The sequence below is a fragment of the Lissotriton vulgaris genome, chromosome 2_1 (genome assembly GCF_964263255.1).
Source record: "Lissotriton vulgaris chromosome 2_1, aLisVul1.2, whole genome shotgun sequence".
Lineage (NCBI taxonomy): Eukaryota > Metazoa > Chordata > Amphibia > Caudata > Salamandridae > Lissotriton > Lissotriton vulgaris.
In genome coordinates this window covers 1,342,601,605-1,342,619,886 of record NC_141687.1, presented here as the reverse complement: position 1 = coordinate 1,342,619,886, position 18,282 = coordinate 1,342,601,605, and positions in this window count along the sequence as shown.

Sequence of the window (18,282 nt, the reverse complement as noted above, 5' to 3'; positions counted from 1 at the left end):
CCTCCCAACCCACCCCTACTCCCAACACCCATTCCACTGCTTCTCCCACTCAGTCCCACACCCTCCCACCCCCTACATTCTTGACTCCTGGATCCCCTGAACCACACGCCATCCTGAACCATTCTACCCCACCCCACAACACGCACACCCTTTCTACATCTATCCACACTATTTCCCCAGCCCCCCTCCACCTCACACACCACCTCACATTCAGCTCCTACGTCCCACACCCTTAACACCTGGGTGCCCAGAGTCTGACGTAACCTTCAAGCCCTCTACTCCTCCTCACAACATAAATCTCCTCTCCCCTTATAGCCCCCTCGCCTCCATCACCGCCCCCACCTCTCACATCCAGCCCCCTCCCGTCTATCATAACCCCCATACCTCCCACACCGACCATACCTTCATCCTGTCACTTCCCCTCCCAGCCACCTCCCACACCCAGCTCACCTCCTCCTCTCACTCCACCCATGCTCCCCCTCGCTACACTTGCTCCCCCCTTCCTCATCACCCCTCCTCCTGTCCCACCTTAGCTTCTCTCCCCTGCTCACATCAACACACGCCTTCCCTCCACACCGTGCCCCCCCTCCACCCCCACCCTGCCTTCCTAGACCATCCCAAGCTCCCCCTCTTCCTATACCACCCCAAGTCTCCCGTCCTCCTTTACCACCCTCCCCTACCACATCACTCCCCGCTCTCCCCATCCTGACAATCACCCACGTACCTACCAGGGAAACTCCCACCCCTACCCCTCCTCCTCCTCCTCCTCCTCCACCCATTCCTTACATCCCCCACACCTACGTCTAACCCACACCCATCATTCTACCCTCCCCCCACCCATACCTTTCCCATGCACCCATTGAACCGAATCAACTCTCCTCAACCTACTCTTGGCTCTCCCACTACCCCCACTTCTACTGTCCCTAACCACACTCTTGACAAGATCATGTCCACCCTTCACCAAATCAAAGACGAGCTTCAAGCATTCAAATTACTTTTCGCAAGCCATCTTAGGCTCCCCTCTCCACCTAGTACTGTGTTATCCCGCAAGCACCCCAACCATCTCACACTCTTTCACAAACTCAACCCCCCTTACTGGACTTCTATCCCTGCCCCTAACTCTTCCAACCGCCCTCTCCTCTGCACCAACCCATGGACAAGATATGACATACGTACCCTAATACATTCCTACAAATCCGCCCCTACCACCCACATAGGCTCTACGCATCTTCCCATCCCCACCAATCAGTTCAACCCTCACACGCACCCCCCCAAAATAGCTCACCTCTGTCCACTCACCTCCCTATCCCCACCATCCTCTCCAACCCCCACAGGCCCCCCACTCAAAATATTCGAGGCACCATCTCTAACAATCTGAAAACAGTCACCCTAACATTGGACCCCGCCACCTCCCTTCTTAGCCCACGGCTCAAATGCACACTACTTAACTTCAGATCTGCCCCCAGACACGCATCTGACATAGCCGACCTCATTATCTCACATGACCTAGACCTTACCATACTCACTGAAACCTGGTTAACCGAATCCTCATCCCCCCCATCGACATTCTAGTTCCCCTAACTATCACATCATTAGATTAGATAGGACCGCAAAACAGGAGGTGGGCTAGCATGTATTTTTCGCAGTAGCCTTTCAGTAACCAAAGCCATCTCCCCTACATTCTCCTCTTGTGAACACTTCTGCCTCGATGTCAACAGCGAGGGCAATACAGTATGCTCTCTATATATTATCTACCACCCACCAGGTGACAACCTCATCTTCACTGAACACCTCATGGACATGATCACAACTAACTCGGGTCGACAAAACACACAAATATTCCTTGGTGACTTCAACCTTCATTGGAATGATTAGAACGACTCAGTGGTTAACAGTCTCAAAAACTTCCTCAAAACCTTAGACCTAACCCAAATCTGCAACAGCCCTACTCATGACAAAGGCTCTATCCTTGACCTCATTATCTCCAAAGATCACACCACCCAACTTGACTCAATCCAACCTTGTGATTGGTCCGACCACCACATTATCACATTCTTCATCAATGAACTGGTGAAACTTCACCCAGCCCAATCCACTAAACCCAAGATATGGAAAAGAGACTTGAGGAATCTCAATTCCATCTCCTCACCCTCCCCCAGCTACAACCTACTCATACCCCCCTTTGGCAACGATGACGTACAGGCCCTTACCGAGCACTACCTCAACTCAATGACTACGATAATCAACGAGGTTGCCCCCCTTCAGCTAAAGAGAATCTCTTCCAAAAGCTCAAAGCTGTGGTATGACAGTCTGCTTAACAAGCACAGGCGAGACATGAGACTAGCAGAACGCAATTGGACATCAACCCCATCAGCTATGCACCTCAACACTCTGAAGAAAAAAAGAAATGCCTACTTCAGAAAAATCAAACGAACAAAAGCAAACTTCTTTAGCCAGCAACTAGACCAAGCAAAAAACCGACCAAAAAAGCTATTTGAATTAATCAAAACTCAATCCAAAGATGAACCACAGCGAGTGCATAGTACAACCAGCACGCTCCCATCCTGTGAAGAATTGTCTACCTTCTTCAACACAAAAACAGTCAACATCAAGAAAGATCTCCTCACGGATCTAAACCTATTCTCTAACCCCAGCAGCAAAACACCTGCCAAAATAAAAAACAATGCTTCTTGGGAATCCTTTGATACTTACACAAAAGTTTCTATAGGCAAGATCCTAAGTACCCTGAAGCCCTCTAACCACCTCTCGGATCCTCTACCTGCAAACGCCGTAAAGGACCTCAGCCCATGGCTTCTCCCGCTCTGGACCAAAATCATTAACAGTTCTCTTCAACAAGGATCTATCCCAGACTCCCTCAAAGTGGGACAAGTATCACCCATACTTAAGAAACCCACAGCTGACCCTACTGACCTCAATAACTATCGCCCCATCACTAATATCCCTACCTTAGCCAAACTGTTAGAAAAATGTGTCCACCTCCAACTGACTAAACACATCACCTATTTTGACCTCCTCAACCAACACCAATCCGGCTTCCGTGCAGGACACAGCACAGAATCAGCCATGACTCACATTATTGATGACGCACTCCAAATTCTAGACCCAAACTGCACCTGCCTCCTCATCCTACTTGACCTCTCATCTGCATTCGACGCGGTCAAACATGAGAACCTACTCGATCTCTTGAATATCAGAATGGGCATCTCTGGGACAGTACTCAAATGGTTCACCTCCTTCCTTCATAATCGGACCCAGAAATTCAAAATTAATAACGCCATGTCCACACCTGTTCCAGTTACACTTGGTGTCCCTCAAGGTTCCTCCCTATCACCAACTTTGTTCAACCTAGTCATGGAGCCACTCACCGCACTGCTTCACGCCTCTAATGTACAATTCCACATGTATGCGGATGATACCCAACTCTACCTAAAACTACAATCCCCTGAAGACCTCAAACTTCTCAACTCAACACTTAAAGACACACAATCATGGCTGGCAGAGAACCATCTCAAACCTAATGCCCATAAAACAGAATTCCTCCTAATAGCACCCCCGCCATAATCCCCATCGCCCAGGACTGGCTAAAACACCTCACTGCCTTCAACGTCCAACCTATCATTGTGGACTCAGCCAAATCCTTAGGCATCACCTTCGACTCCAATCTCAATATGCAACAACATATTAGCAATGCAACCAAGGGAGCTAATTTCCAAATAAATACTCTGAGAAAGCTGAAATCCTTCCTCCCAGCCAACGACTTTAGAACTGCTGTTCAAGCACTAGTAATCCCTCGGATTGGCTATGGAAATACCGCCCTCTGTGGCCTCCCACTATCAACAACCACACCATTAAGAGCCTCCATCAATGCTGCAGCTAGGCTCATAACCGGATCAAAAAAACGCTCCCATATCTCTCCAGACTTAAAATCTCTGAATTGGCTACCGCTCGAAGCCAGAATACACCTGAAAATCTCATGCATCACTCACAAAGCCTTACACTACAGCACGCCCAGCTACATTGCTCAAAAATTGACAATCTCAGGAGGCTCAAGAACCACAAGAATCACAGAAACTCTCCTTTTGAAACCACAAAAATTCCACAAGAAAAAAACCTACAAAGTTCCTTCTCAGGGATGGCCCCCAGGATCTGGAACGCCCTCCCGCCAAAAACGAGACTCATCTCATCCACTGCCTCCTTCAAAAAAGAAGTCAAAGCTATCCTCATGGCTAAATTGACCTGAACGTTAACTGTGCATTTTCTGTTTGTCGTTCGCCTCCCCCTTGTAGATTTGCCTTATTAATTTGTCTTGACTGCACTCTCCTTTCAAATGTATGTAAAGCGCTCTGATATCTGCAAGGATCTTGTTCGCGCTATACAAAACTTTGAAAATAAAAATCCTTTGCGCCAGGAGGCACCAACACTATTACAAGCGCACCTGAGGTGCTCAAAAGGCTTCCAGGGCTCCCGCGGCACGGGAGCTCGTAGCAGGACAGGCTATTCAACTCGGGGCAGCCAGGGACTACATACCCCACCATACTTTGCGCCAGGAGGCACCAACACCATCACAAGTGCACCAGAGGAGCTGAAAAGGCTTCCAGGGCTCCCGTGGCACGGGAGCTCATAGCAGGACAGGCTATTCTACTCGGGGGCCGCCAGGGACTACGTCCCCACCATACTTTGTGCCAGGAGGCGCAGACACTGTCACGAGCGCACCGGAGGCGCTCAAAATGCTTCCAGGGCTCCCGCGGCGCGGGACGCGCATGGGCATGCCTAGGCCGCGACCCGGCAGAAGCCCAGACCGAGGGCAGGCCAATATGCGCCTGTCAGCCAGGAAGAGTCTGGGCCACCTTATTTACGTGTAACCATCAGATAACAATATGGGTAATAGGAAACATCCCTGCAGTAACGAACAAGAGAAAGCTAAGGAAAAAAATTCAAGGAATTCATCTTCCATCATATCATATTTAACTTCTGCAGTAGGGACGTTAACTTAGGAGATCGAAAATACTGAAGAACAGTTGGGACGGAGAACTGAGACTCTGGGTCAGAATGTTTCTATTACTATACCTACGCAGACTGTGCCCCCTGATGAACCTGTAGATAACCGTAGCATGCAGGAAGTCACACAGGAGGGTCTCTGTCTTTTGGAGGTTAGGACTGAGAAGGAAGCAGAAGATTTGGTGGCTCCCCAACAGAAGGATTTGTCTATTCCTCTACCTCCACCAAGCAAGAAATTGAAAAGGAGAGCCAATAAATCTATTACGGTAAAATCTGGCCCTGACAAAGCCCTGGATTGTAGTTTTGATTGAATCATTCACGCCTCTGTAAAACAAGCTTGCAAAGAGATATGGCATACTCGTATGGAGCAAGTTCTTTTTTCTGCATTTCTGATCTTTGTAAAGCTTTGATTAATAGGGTAATGGGGAAGTTAGAGTGTCTATAGCACCAAATTTTCAATACAAATAGCAAAAGGATGCTTGAAGGAGAGAGGTGATACAGAGGGCTCACAACCCCAGACAATCAATAAAAGGCCTCGGAGGACTATTATTGGAGAGGATCCCACACAAACCCCTCAGAGTATACCATCTGGGGTAGCTTCTATTCAGAATACAAGGGTCGGTGATCTGGGTAGGCAACTTGATTATAACCGACAGTGAACAAACATCTCAGGGATCTAGGTGAGTTTCATGGAAGCAGAGGGGATTGTAAAATATAAAATAGTTGTAGACTCAATCTTCCACCTGAGGCCACCCCCTAGTCACAATCCTTACAGGAGTACCCCCACTTAAAATAAATGGAGTGGAATCCACTGAGGATCTCTTACACAAAACCAAGTAATGGTGTAAACAACATTCAACAAATGGGGCACAGTCCTCAGCCCATATTGTAATGGTCAGACGAGTTGGCTGGGTAGGACAGAGGGCCAAAGAATGAGAAGGTGATTGTATTGTTGTTAACTTCGATCAAATAGGGATAGCAGGAATGCTCTTTCAGGGAGGCCTTTACGCGGGTCCAGGGGGCATAAGGGCCCTACCCTTGTTTTTTTTTGCACACCTCCACAGGGTAGGCAGTTTCTGCGTAGGAGTTCGTGGGGGAATTCCTCACTAATAAAAAGGAAGGCAGATGTCAAAACTCCAAGCTATCTAACCGTAGCGGCTTACCAGTTCTTGCACGGGAACAGATATGCTGGGTCCCAAATCCCTCTCGGCAATGCTAGTAGGTCTTTACTCAGAACCTCCAAATCATTACCTCGGGGGACGGGGGAATTGGATAAAATAATAAACAAAGAAGAGACTGGTCCGGAATCGGCTCCCTCAGTCAGCTTACTTACAGACGTCGTCTGTTCTTTCAGAGGGACCTGTAATTAATACACCATTACAATCCAAAACTCCACTGCTCTAGATTCTAAAACTGCTCTACTATCATATATCACCTACCCTGACTATTCTGGACTTTAGCTTCTCTTCTGTCTCGTTTTGTTGAAGTTTTATCTCCTCGCCTGTTAGTTGTTACTAATAGAAAGATAAGACATTAGAATCTCTAGTCAGTTTGCCTAAACTAATCTTTACTGTATTATAAATATGTAAGTGCACTTACTTCACTAACTAGATGAGTTTTTCTGTTAAGTGGTTTCTGTTATACTCTCTTCTTCTTTAAATGCTGTCTTATTATAAGCGTCCTAACTTCTTCACTCTGTTCTGTCTCTTACAGGTTTTTAGAAATTGCGACACCTTTCAGCAGTCCAGGTGAGTATATACATATTTACATTGAAAATGACTAATAGGCATACTGTAGTCTTTAACTTGTTTGCACACTAACTTCTTCTTTCTTTCACTCCTTTATTTCTAAGGTCTTCAGCAATCCGACGACTTGATAAGTATTCTTTAATCTACATTTATTCCTTATCAAACTTTTACTTAGCTTCGTTTTCTCCTCTGCTCAAGATCGGAACTCCTCTCTTGTCAGCTTGACCCTGCTCAGGTTAACCGCACAGCTCTTCAGCTCACGCTATCTCCGAATGTCGAGTTTCTTCTTGTAAAGGATTTATAAGCTCTCCGGATACTTGAAGGAAACTTTTAAGTTATCCTTCGTGACTAAACTATGTCTATGACAAGAGCGCTACTTCAGCACGACATTCCCGGCTGGAAACGTCAGTGAAGTGCGCAGTTTCTTTGCGCTCGCGCTGCACCTTAATTTCCTTGCAGCTGCAGTGCGGAGACTAGACCGCCAACCTGCATTCCAACTTCGGCGGCCATCTTATGTCTCCATCGCTGGACCCACTCTATCCACATGTAACCAACAGAGAATTCCTGACCTATCTGAGGCAAGTCTGTACTGCAAATGATTGAACTCGGTGTAGAGTTTCTGACAGTGCACCCCAACAAAGTAGCTTCTCTCTCCCTGGGTTTTGTGGGGAACCGTCGATGAAAAGACTTAATTAAACTGGGAGCATGAACATCCTCACTCAGTTCCCAAGACTGCTCCTCAGGACCATAACCTTTCCAGTCTATTAAATAGTACAATTTTCCTCTGGATCTCTTGGAGTCCAGAATGTCTTTTACTTCAAATTCAGTTCCTGTCTCTAGCTGAATCGGTTTTGGAGGTGATTGGGTTCTCAGATCTGTGGAGGCTTTCTTTAAAAGAAAAACGTGAACAACTGGGTGAATCTTTAACTTAGGTGGTAACTTCAATCGATAGGTAACCTGATTGATGATTTTTTCTTCCACCGGATATGGGCCAATAAATCGGGGTTGAAATTTCCGGTTTCCTTTTAATCTCAAATTTTTTGTGCTCAACCAGACTCGATCTCCAGTAGTCAAGGAAGGCCCTTCTCGTCTTTTTCAATCAGCGTAGCCCTTATACTTTTCTTTGGCTATTCTTAGATTTTCTCCTGCCCTTTGCTGTATTTGGTGTAAATGTGAAACTATCTCTTTAACTTTGACTGTTATTTCAGTTTGTCGGACAGTCGCATTTGGGTGCCTGCCATAATTTAAGTGAAAGGGGGACTACCCTGTCGAACTATTCTTCGCATCATTGTGGGCAAATTCTGCCGTCCACAGATAATCCGACCAATCTCCCTCCTCTTTCAAAAGAAATAACCTCAGATATTGTTCTAATTCTTGGTTCACCCTCTCCGTCTGCCCATCAGTCTCTGGGTGATAGCTTGTGGAGAATCTAACTTCCGTTCCCAAACCTTTCATAAAGGCCCTCCAGAAATGTGATACAAACTGGGAACCCCTGTCTGAGATCACTACTTTAGGTATTCCATGTATCTTGACTATCTGGGAACTGAAATGAGCAGCTAACTGTTTGGCAGAACGGACCCCCTTTAACGCAGTAAAATGGGCCATCTTGGAAAAGGCATCCACAACTACTAGGATTGTATCAAACCCCTGGCTATTGGGTAAATCTGTGATGAGATCCAGTGTGACTGTATGCCATGGGTGAGGGGGCGTGGGTAAGGGCTGCAATAGACCCTTCGGAACCTGCCGTTCCGACTTTCCCTGAGCGCAGATTTCACAGGACTTAACATACCTCTCAATATCTGAAGTCATCTTCGGCCACCAATAGTGTCTCTTAATTAGCTCCTCAGTCTTGGCTTCCCCCTTATCCCCAGCTAATCTGTCATCATGGCATTCGTGCATTACTTGTTGTAATTCTGTAGTAGGAATATACAAGGCGTTTAGGTGATAAGGCAACTGCCGAGTGATCTTCCTGTTCGAATCTTCATTTGCCCAATCCTGCATAGCTCCCGGACTCATAACTTCTGCGATACTTTTTTCCAGGCTAATTGAGGTTGTGGCTCCAATAATATTTGCACTTGGAATGATTAGTTGATTCTCTGTAAAAGTTTTTTGAGCTGCTGTGCCTATTCTGGATAACGCATCCACCTTCCCATTTTGAGCTCTGGGGCGATATGTAATCACAAAATCGTAGTCTGCAAAATACAAGGACCATCTCAATTGTCTGGGGGTAAGAGTTCTGGCAGTTTTTAGGAATTTTAAATTACGATGATCCGTAAACACCGTCACTTGATGTTGGGCTCCCATCAAATAATGTCGCCACTCCTTAAAGGCGTCTTTTATAGCTAATAGCTCCTTCTCAGTGATGGTGTAATTGATCTCTGCCTGGGTCAGTTTTCTGGATCGGTAAGCGACCAGGTGCAATTGACCCGTGGTCTTGTGTCGTTGAGACAACACTCCACCCACAGCTTGGTCTGACGCATCCGTCTCAACGTAGAAGGGTTCAGTAGGATCCGCATGCAACAGGACAGGTGCTGTGGTGAAGTCCTTCTTCAAAGATTGAAAGGCTTCCTCCGACTCTTTAGACCATTCAAACTTGATTCCTTTTCTTAGCAATTTAGTAAGAAGGAGAATCTTCCTGGAGAATTCATTAATAAATCTCCTGTAAAAATTGGCAAATCCATTGAAGCTTTGGACTTCTTTTACGCTCGCAGGAGATTCCCAATTCGTTACAGCTTCAACCTTTCGTTGATCCATAAATATTCCGGAAGGCGAAAGAACGAAACCTAAGAACTCCACTTGTGAAACATTGAAAGCGCATTTTTCTAATTTTACAAGCAATTTATTCTCTTGTAGCTTCCTCAAAACTCCTTTCACTTGCTCGTGATGGTTTGTTACATCAGATGAGTATATTAAAATATCATCAATGCAGACAATTGCGCACTGATCAATAAATTCCTTCAGGATGTCGTTGATGAAATGCTGAAAGGCAGCTGGAGCATTGCACAATCCATATGGCATCACCTGATATTCGAAAAGCCCAAACCTAGTCCGAAATGCCGTCTTCCACTCGTCTCCCTCGCGCATTCGAACTAGATGGTATGCGCCCCTCAGGTCTAATTTTGTGTAGATTTGGGCTCCTTTTACTTGATCCAGGAGCACCGAGATTAATGGCAAGGGATACCGATTTTTCTTAGTAATCTTGTTGATTGCTCTATAGTCGATGCACGTCCGTAAATCTCTCTCCTTCTTCGGCACGAAAAGTAATGGAGATGAGAAGGGGATTGAGAGGGCCGAATAAATCCATTGGCCAAGTATTTATTCAAATACTCCTTCAAGTGATGGTGCTCTTTTTCCGTCAGTGCATAGACTCGGCTGCAGGGCAAGTTTGAACCTGGTTCTAAATCTATTTTGCAGTCATAAACTTGATGTGGAGGTAGTTGTTCGGCTTCCACTTCATTAAACACGTCCTCGAACTCCTTATACTCTTCTGGAATTTATGAATTTTTATTACGCACATGGAATGCCCTGTTGAACACAGGCACAAGGCCGGACTGCTCTCCAGGGGTTTCTCCACAGTACTAAAACAATTCTCGTGGCAGTAACTCGAGTCCATCACATGGTTCTGGCGCTCCAGTCGATCATCGGATTATGTTCGGTAAGCCACAGGAGACCTAGAATGAGTTGAAACTGTGGAGCATCAATTAAGTTGAACTGAATGCTTTCTTTATGCCATCACTAGAAATCAGATGAATTGGTTCAGTGTGACTCACGATTGGGCCGGACGAAAGGTTTGTTCCGTCCACCGCCCGGACAGGCTCGCTCTTAATCTTCTTGATTGCTTGGATCCCCACTTTGGCCGCAAACTTTAAGTCACAGAAGTTCTCTGTGGCTCCCGAATCTATCATGACTGATACCTCTGTCAGGGTCGTCTGCCTGAATCTCACTTCCATGGACTGGTTCAAATGTGGGGCCGCAGATTGCAGTGTGTTTGCTACTCTATGTTCATTTGGAGCTATTTCTTGGATCGCACCCTCCCGTTCAACTCCTCCCACAGGTGGTGCCGTTAGTTTTCCTTCGGCTTGAAGGTGTTCTTGGTTTTCTTCGGGCAATTTCTAACAACATGCCCCCCGGATCCACAGTACATACACACATTACTATTTCTTCTTTTGTCTTTCTCTTCCTTAGATAGAGGCCCTCTTATTGTTCCAATCTGCATTGGTTCAGTTCCTTGTTGAGTCTCAGAACCTCGAGCGCTATCAGATCGGACTCTGTCAAATCTTAGGGCTATTGCTCTAAGGTCTTTTTTCTTTTCTCCTCTTCTTTCTCCCTGGCGGAAGTCTATCTCCAAGACCAAGTCTATTAGTGCTGAAATCTCAGGAGGTCGATTTGGGATTTGGGCCAACGTACCTTTAGTTCATCTCTCAAACCGCGATAAAACACCGCCGCCCTCTTGCTTTCTGGCCAGTCGGTTTCCACCACCAGCTTGTTGAACTGAGCCAGGTACGCAATCAAATCTCGATTCCCTTGCCACAAATCGAGTAGTTCATTATCCACCACTTGAGATATCCTCCGCCTGTCAAATATCCGAAGGAATTCTTGTTTAAATTCTTCAACATTTCTTAATAGAGGATCATCCCGGGAGACTAGGGGCATAGACCATGAAGCTGCGTCCCCACTTAGATATGAGAGTATGAAAGTCACCTTAGACTGCGCATCAGGGAATATCGAAGGGCGGCACATAAAGTGTAATGAGCATTGGGAGAGAAATATTTGAGCCTTCTGCGGGTCCCCGTTAAATCTTTCTGGAGCGGCTAATGGTATGACTGGGGACAGGGAATGAATTCCTTGTGTGGTTGATCTATTGGTAGCTTCTAATACAGGGTTAATCGTTTCCCTCTCCAGACTACTAGATTGTCTTCGTCTTTGCGCTAACTCTGCAGTTTCTTTCCTAGCACTGACTACCTCTTGTCTAAGGTTAAGATTTTCCTCCCTGACTGCTCCCAATTTCTTTCATATAGCGTCTAGAATTGTTCCAAAGGATTGTACATCAATTCCCTCCGCCATCTCTGTTCAGGTGCGAAGGCAACTTGGGCACTTCACTCTGTCAGAACTCCAAGCTATCTAACCGTAGCGGCTTACCAGTTCTTGCACGGGAACAGAGATGCTGGGTCCCAAATCCCTCCCGGCAATGCTAGTAGGTCTTTACTCAGAACCTCCAAATCATTACCTCGGGGGACGGGGGAATTGGATAAAATAATAAACAAAGAAGAGACTGGTCCGGAATCGGCTCCCTCAGTCAGCTTACTTGCAGACGTTGTCTGTTCTTTCAGAGGGACCTGTAATTATTACACCATTACAATCCAAAACTCCACTGCTCTAGATTCTAAAACTGCTCTACTAATATATATCACCTACCCTGACTATTCTGGACTTTAGCTTCTCTTCTGTCTCGTTTTGTTGAAGTTTTATCTCCTCGCCTGTTAGTTGTTACAAATAGAAAGATAAGACATTAGATTCTCTAGTCAGTTTGCCTCAACTAAAATTTACTGTATTATAAATATGTAAGTGCACTTACTTCACTAACTAGATGAGTTTTTCTGTTAAGTGGTTTCTGTTATACTCTCTTCTTCTTTAAATGCTGTCTTATTATAAGCGTCTTAACTTATTCACTCTGTTCTGTCTCTTACAGGTTTTTAGAAATTGCAACACCTTTTAGCAGTCCAGGTGAGTATATACATATTTACATTGAAAATGACTAATAGGCATACTGTAGTCTTTAACTTGTTTGCACGCTAACTTCTTCTTTCTTTCACTCCTTTATTTCTAAGGTCTTCAGCAATCCGACGACTTTACTTAGTCTGGTAAATATTCTATAATGTACATTTATTCCTTAGCAAACTTTTACTTAGCTTTGTTTTCTCCTCTGCTCAAGAACGGAACTCCTCTCTTGTCAGCTTGACCCTGCTCAGGTTAACCGAACAGCTCTTCAGCTCACGCTATCTCCGAATGTCGAGTTTCTTCTAGTAAATGATTTATAAGCTCTCCGCATACTTGAAGGAACCGTTTAAGTTATCCTTTGTGACTAAACTATGTCTATGACAAGAGCGCTACTTCAGCACGACATTCCCGGCTGGAAACCTCAGTGAAGTGCGCAGTTACAGATGCGCTCGCGCTGCACCTTAATTTCCTTGCAGCTGCGGCGCGGAGACTAGACCGCCAACCTGCATTCCAACTTCGGCAGCCATCTTATGTCTCCATCGCTGGACCCATACTGTCCACATGTAACCAACAGAGAATTCCTGACCTATCTGAGGCAAGTCTATACCGCAAATGATTGAACCCGGTGTAGAGGTTCTTACAGTAGACCAATCACTGGGGTTAGGCACTAGGAAGGCCCAGTTTGGTAATCTGACTCAAGATACAGGCCCTTCACCCCCAAACATTGCTTAAACCCTCTTCGGGAGAGTGGTTTAGTGTGTTCTAACAGATTTTTCCCATTAGGTCGATTGGATTAAAATGATTGACTGAAACCCCTTGTACTATCGGTAGAGAAGGGAGAGAAGGGGTTTCCAAGCAAATGGAAGATGAGAAAAGGTAGAAGCACTATAGATCAGTGTCTAAATTTTAACCTTTTGGCTGAGAAATTTACAGTGGCGAAACAAGGTACTTTGCAGCTGGCCTTCATGGATTTATCCTCAGCCTTTGATTTAGTAAATAGATCAAAGTTATGGACAATATTGTTATATATGGGGATGGACCGCTGCTTAGTTTATTTTTTAGCAGATCTTCATAAGGATCTCTATGCCAGGGTTAGAGTCAGCCAAGACGGCAAATGCACTAAGCACTTTAAAATTGACAAAGGGGTACAACAGGGCTGTATTCTAACCCCTTTACTTTTTACACTTTATATAAATAATTTAAACTCCTCCCTTAGCACTGCCTCTTTAGATATCCCACTTACAGGAGACAGGGTCATTCCTGCTCTCCTATACGTTGATGATGCGGTTCTTTTGGCCCACACTGGAGTTGGCCTGCAGAGACTTTTGGATTAATTTGGGTCCTTCATGCAATCCTTGGACCTTATTGTTAATAAAACCAAATCGCACATGATGACAATGGGGCAGAAGCCAAACATTTTAAAATCTTTTTATTGTGAAGGGGTTGAGTTGGCAAGGGTTTCCTCTTTCTCCTATTTGGGAGTTCTATTCGATGAGAGGGGCTCTTGGACTCTCCGGTTAAGGGCAACAAAACATGCAATGTCTAGGTCCATAGCTGCTATACAAGGTTTTTACATCCCGACTAGGAGCGATGCCCCTTGAAGCTTTGCTCAAAATCTATAGATCTAAAAGTATTGCTATAGCAAGGTATGGGTCTGCGATTTGGGGATACCAACCTGTAGTAGAACTTCAGCAAGTTGAAAATAAATTTATGAGATATCTCCTGGCGGTTCATAAATCTACCCCTACCTATGCTATTCACCAAGAGTTGGGTAGTGGTTTTGTTGAGGACCAAATTGGGCTGGGTCCTGTGGTATGTTGACTAAAGACATGAAATAATACAGAACTGGCACTGAATAGAGAAATTGCCAGGGACTGTGTTGCACTGGACAATGTAAGTAAAATTCAATAGATACAGTATGTCAAGTCAACGATGGGTAAATTTTGACAACCTGAACTTTTTGCCACCCCGGAAAAGATAGTGAAAGAGGACCTGGCATGAGTTAATGTACAATTTTGAAATGTGCTGTCTGCAGAGAGAGAGGCGCTGGAGAATGTGAAATCCATGGTGAAAGCCCATTTCCTGTTAAAGACAGTCCCATGGATAGAACTGTACTTGACAATTGTTACAAAACCTTTTCACCATTTTCTTCTAACCAGGTTCCGTTTTAATCTCATTCATTCTTTTAGCAGATGTACAGGGGTGGAGTAGGGTAAATGATTTAGGCCCCTGTCCATCTGACAATTTTTCAACACAGGATACCATACATTTTATAATGTTTTGTGAGCATTTCAGCTCCATGAGGAGAATATTTTTACATCTTTTTCCGACCGGCAAGCAGGCTTGCAATGTAGAAAGGAGGGATGCAGTTCATTCCTGCACCCTGTGGCCGGCACCCCAAGGTGCCTGCCACCGGGGGCAGGTATCAACGGAGGTGCACCTTAGGTGCCACCAGGCCACCATCCGGCGGCCTCACACCCATGGGGGCCCTGCTGGGGGCCCCCAGAGACAGCTTCCGACTGCCTTTTTGTGCCGGTCTGTCAGTGAAAAGCTGCCATCGTACTCCCTTGGTCGCACAGAGGCGACCGGGGGAGTACTGGAGGATTTCTGGACTGCGGACAGGCTCTCCGAGCCTGTCGTCCGCAATCCGGAAATCTGAGTCTGATTCCTTCCCGACCGAGCCCATCGGAATGGCTCGGTCGGGAAGGAATCCAGCCAGCACTGACCGATTCAGTCGGAAGGGGCCCGAACATGGTTCGGAGCCCTTCCGTTCGAAATCGGAATCGGCCCATAAGTTGGCAGGGTATACCCAGACGTGGATCCCTTGCCCACTGGATCCAAGCTAGTCTGGCTGATGAGGGCTTTTAGCCCAAAACGGGTCCCAGGATGCCTGTTTCCAGTCCAGGGAAGATATGGCTTGGCCGTTCGGACTAGACTGCTCCCATGAGGTATAGGTGAAGACTGATTTGCATATAACTGTGTCAGAACTGGGGTGGTGAAGTGAGCTAAATAACAATGATGGATTCAACCCAGATCTGTGACTGGGGGTGAGTGTCTGAAAAGTTTCAGTGCTCCGTGCATCATCTCCTTGTGTTTGATGTATTATCAGTACATCATTAGAAACTGTGCCAGTTATGGTAAACCTCACATTTTTCTTACTTTAAATAGGCTAAGATGTGTTCTCTTTCCATCGTCTGCCCTCTGATCTAGGGAGTAAATGTCACTTCATTTAAGCACTGAGGGCCTCATTTATGAAATGTTACCATAGGGCAGCACCACAAGCTTTTCTGCTGTGCTGCCCTACGGCACAAAAAAAAGAGCATAAATGCGCCGTATCTATCAGATGCGGCACATTCCTGTCCTTTTCCCCTACACAGGTGCACAATAGGCTGCCATGCACCAAAGCAGGCACCTTTGCACCATGGTGCGAAGGTGCCTGCATTGCCAAGATGATAATTTTTGTGCAGAAGGGGAATGCTTCCTGCACAAAAGCAATCACAAGAGGTTTTTTCATCTTTCTATGTGTGCTGCAGAATACAGCACAAATAGAAAAAGGAAAAACGAAGAAAAATAAAGATATTTCTCCTTGTTGTGCCTGCCCTGGGGAGGAGTCCGTTTTTGGTGCCGGCTAGATTTACAATTTCTCGTAAATCTGGTGCAGTGTCACTCAAAAAGGCATGGATTTTGCTAGGAATGGCCCCAGCAACACCCATTGAATGCCCCTTTAGCGCAGAAAACTGTGTTAAAGGGAACAATTTTAACAAGGCAGCATTAAGCCAAAAAAAGTGGCTTAGTGATGCCTGGTAAATATGGTGCAGGCTCCGGCGCCACTGAACATCACAAAAAGTGGTGCTCCAGTGGGGCAAGAGACCTCACCCTGACTTGTATTCTCCAACTAGCCATTCCTGGACTTTACAATACACTTCTCGGCACTAGGCAAGGACAAGTACATGGACTTGAAGCCCTGCTTTCTCGATATCACATTCTCATAAAGTTTATGATTAGGACAATCAGCATAACTTTGTCTCTCGCATATCTACAAATTTGCTGGAAAATTGTACTTGCCATCAACCTAGTTGTCATTTTACTGGCCTTTGTAGGTAAGCTGCATGCTTTGCCTTCCCATTGAGGGTTGATAATATGTATGACATGGGATGTTTGTCCTCATCAAAACTTATCGCCCTGCACCCAGAAGTGTTTCTTCAACTATGCCCTTAGTATGATTCTGCTAGCCTCAAAATTCACAGTCAGCAAACAGTCATTAGCTTATTAACCTGCAGACATGTGTTAGTTGGTTTGTTTCCTACTGGCAAGTGATTACATTTTTTTACTTGCACTGCGTACTTACTATACCTGGTCACCACTGTTCCCATACATTGTGATTCCGGTGGTGTCTGTGCGGCGGGTTTCTGTCCCTGTGATCCAGGGAAAGGAGGGCTCCATCCACTGCCTAGGGCACATGCTGCACTGCTATAATTAACGCTGGGAGATTCTGCAGTTGAATCTGTTGTTACAATTTTAGGAAACTTCAACTTTCATCTCGAAAACAAAGCAGACCTTGACACAGACCTGCTTTTAGATACTATGACCTATCTCAATTTTACCCAGTGTGTAGTTGGTCTGACACAAAAGGCAGGGCATACCCTTGATGGAATCTTTTCTAATAAATCTTTTTTTCACCTGTCCCTCCATGCTCCTGCTTACTTGGACAGCAGCGATCATTTGAGACATAACGTTTCCCAATAATTTAAAGATTGGGAAGGCTGTAAAAAGACGGTTGTCTTACAGTCATAGAATAGTATTCATGCTCCGAGCTGAGCACTACTATGAGGCATTCTCAGCCAGAAGACACCGCTGATATTGTCTTAACTGTGGAAAATGTCACAGGTTGGATTAATAGGGCTGTTAATAAATTAGCCTGCACCAAAACAAAAATCATTAGAAGAGGCAAGCCTACCACGCTGTGGTTCAATAACAATCTCAGGGCAGCAAACCCAAGCTGCCGTTTTCAATAAAGAGTCTGGAGAAAGGACTATAACAATACCCTGGAGAGTGAGAAATATAAATCCTGTATTGGACAATATAAAAGATCCTCTGAGTTAAAATCAACGTACTTTTCTGAACAGATAAAAGCAGCTACAAACTCAAAAAAGCACTCTTTCAGGCTGTTACCAAACCCTCAACTCCAGTGAGCCATAATTCAATGCAGGGCAATCAGGTCTTCTGCGATGCTCTGGCATGTTTCTTTCGTTGAAAAGTGGAAGCCATCTTTAATAAATTCTCTAGCAGCAAATTTGCAGGCATGAATAACAATGTAAAAATGGCAGGGCCCACTTGCGCGGCTACCTTCAAGGAGTTTGTTTCAGCAACAGTAGATCAAGTCTTGCACGCTATTTCCAATTTAAAGTGAGGATCACCATTGGACCCGTGTCCATCTAGCATCTTTCATTTAGTCCCAGAGGTATAAGCTCCACATCTGACAAACATATTTCAAGCCATGTTTAGCTCGGGTGTGTTTCCAAAACTTTGGAAGGTGATTCAGTACTTCCACCATTGAAGAAACCATCTCTGAATGAACAGGATCTTAACAACTATATCCCTATTTCAAAACTCAATTTCCCAGCAAAATTGGTTGAGAGAATAATGAACTCAGAGCTCGCCACTTTTGTTTAAGCTAATTGCCTTTTAGATATCACACAATGTGGTTTTAGAAAAGGCTTCAGTACGGAGTCAGCACAACAGAAGAGATCAGGGTCAGAAGAGGGGTAATGCCGCCCTCATCCTGCTAGATCTATCT